Source organism: Salmo salar, chromosome ssa03, assembly GCF_905237065.1.
Source record: "Salmo salar chromosome ssa03, Ssal_v3.1, whole genome shotgun sequence".
NCBI classification, from domain to species: domain Eukaryota; kingdom Metazoa; phylum Chordata; class Actinopteri; order Salmoniformes; family Salmonidae; genus Salmo; species Salmo salar.
The window spans coordinates 95,746,905-95,749,404 of record NC_059444.1 but is presented as its reverse complement, the minus strand read 5'-3'; the positions used below and the strand labels follow the sequence as shown (position 1 = coordinate 95,749,404).

Here is a 2,500-nt window from a genome sequence, read left to right as displayed (position 1 = left end):
ACAGCTGACTAGGTGTCACCTTCCCTGTTACATGGAAATCAATTCAGTTGTTTACTGTAGTTGATGTTTCACTACATCCATGGACTCACACACACACACACACACACACACACACACACACACACACACACACACACACACACACACACACACACACACACACACACACACACACACACACACACACACACACACACGACTGGACTCGCCGAGTCGCCGTTGTTGACTGGCCCTGGTTGAGTCACACTAGAGTCACATAAAGGATTTAATATGGACACATAATACTCCCACACACTGAACACACACACACACACACATTGAACAGAAAACACACTTTAAACAGGTGTGTGTGTGTGTGTGTGTGTGTGTGTGTGTGTGTGTGTGTGTGTGTGTGTGTGTGTGTGTGTGTGTGTGTGTGTGTGTGTGTGTGTGTGTGTGTTCATGCTCACATCAACACAGTCTGAACAGAAATGCTTCAGAGAAAATTCCTGATAATAATCCTAACTACCAATCTGTAAAGTCCTTTTCCAGTCAAAATACAACATTTCAAATGAAGTGCATACAAGCTTCTAAGGAGTGAGCCTCGGCAAATGTCATCTGAATGATTTATCACAGTTCAGTGGTACTGTAGGTAACCAACCAACCCGCCCCAGCATACTTGTTTATGAAACATTTATCACTTCAATCATTAATTAGTTGAAAGATAAAAGCATGACGTGTTTTATTACGTCTGTCTGGTTAGGGATTGATTGTCAGTTCAGTGATTGGATAAACTAGTGAGTCACAGTTTCTGAGTGCCAAAGGGCACCCTACACCTTCCCTATGGGGGGAATAGGGTGCCATTGTAGGGAATAGGGTGCAAAGCAGGGAAACAACAACTGAAGGTGGGTATATGTTCTGTTTCTGTTATTACACTGTGATGGTTTGGATGGAGGATTATTCTATATATTTTATTAACCCTTTATTTAACTAGGCAAGTCAGATAAGAACTAAGGCTAAACCCGGACAACACTGGCCCAATTGTGCACCACCCTATGTGACCCCCAATCACGGTCAGATGTGATACAGCTTGGATTTGAACCAGGGACTGTAGTGACACCTCTTACACTGAGATGCAGTGTCTTAGACTGAGCCCACTCAGGGTTGAGGGAGAGATGAGAGGGAAGGGGTATAGAGAGAGAGAGTGAGGCAGGAATGGAGGGATGAAAGGAGGGGAGGTTGTACCATGTGTCATTCTACGTATTAGGAGTATGCCACATGTTATCAGATCAGCAGAGCTTGGGCTCTTTATTTTGGAAAAAGACAAAAGCTCCTCTTCTTGTCTTTCCAGTTAGTGGTTGAGTTGTTTGTTATTAGTTTTCTTGGTGTTCTGCCTCTCAGCACAGAGAGACTCCCAGTAGGAGTCAAACCAGGTTAACTATGGAAAACACAGGCCACGTGGGTCTCCCCTCTCTTGCCCTTCTCTCTCTTCCTCCCTTTCCCCCTCTATCTCCCGCTACCTCTCTCCATCATACACACACACACAGATAACTTGGAGAGTTCCATGTTTGGCATGGGTCCTCAGATCCTCAAAAGGTTCTACAGCTGCACCATCGAGAGCATCCTGACTGGTTGCATCACTGCCTGGTATGGCAACTGCTCGGCCTCTGACCGCAAGGCACTACAGAGGGTAGTGCGTACGGCCCAGTACATCACTGGGGCCAAGCTTCCTGCCATCCAGGACCTCTATACGAGGCGGTGTCAGAGGAAGGCCCTAAAAATTGTCAAAGACTCCAGCCACCCCAGTCATAGACTGTTCTCTCTGCTTACCACACGGCAAAGCGGTACTGGAGCGCCAAGTCTAGGTCCAAGAGGCTTCTAAACAGCTTCTACCCCCAAGCCATAAGACTCCTGAACATTGATCAGTTGTATCAGGTGTGTTAGTATCGGCTGTACAACTTATATACAACAGGTGTTGACCTTACAGTGAAATGCTTACTTATGAGCCACAACCAACAATGCAGTTGCTATCCAGACTATTTTTTTAACTGCATTGTTGGTTGTGGCTCATAAGTAAGCATTTCACTGTAAGTTCAACACCTGTTGTATATAAGTTGTATTGTGACTAATACAATTTGATTTGATTTGTAGGCTTTGGTCCTACAGCCAGTACTAACACACCTGATACAACTGATCAACCACTACCTGGATTAGTTGATTGAGTGTGTTAGTGCTGGGCTGGAACAAAAACCTGCCCTGCCCATCCTATAGCTGTCCAGTACCAGTAGCAGGCTGACCCCTGGTCTAAACTAGACGTTTAAATAGGAGGTCATGTGTGGACAACACCACAAGAGTGCGCAGCGTCCTCTCTCTCTCTTAGTCTTCCTCTCTCTCCTCATCTCAAACCTTAGCCAATTCACCCCCATTTCCTCCCTCCCTCCCCTCTTCTCTCGCTCTCTAGTCCCTGCCAGTAGCTCCACTCCATAGACGCAGGCGGCGCTGAAACCCTCTCAGCCACCCC

General features: G+C 46.3%; 1 protein-coding gene across 1 annotated transcript in view; it reads left to right on the top strand.

Annotated features, from left to right (window-relative positions):
• Positions 1 to 2,456: 2,456 nt before the first annotated feature.
• LOC106593943 (xylosyltransferase 1) overlaps positions 2,457 to 2,500 on the top strand; it is a 51,789-nt gene continuing 51,745 nt past the window's right edge. Inside the window, exon 1 of the mRNA XM_045715892.1 lies at positions 2,457 to 2,500. This exon is cut by the window's right edge and continues 348 nt beyond it. The gene's annotated coding sequence lies outside the window, so the exon portion shown is untranslated.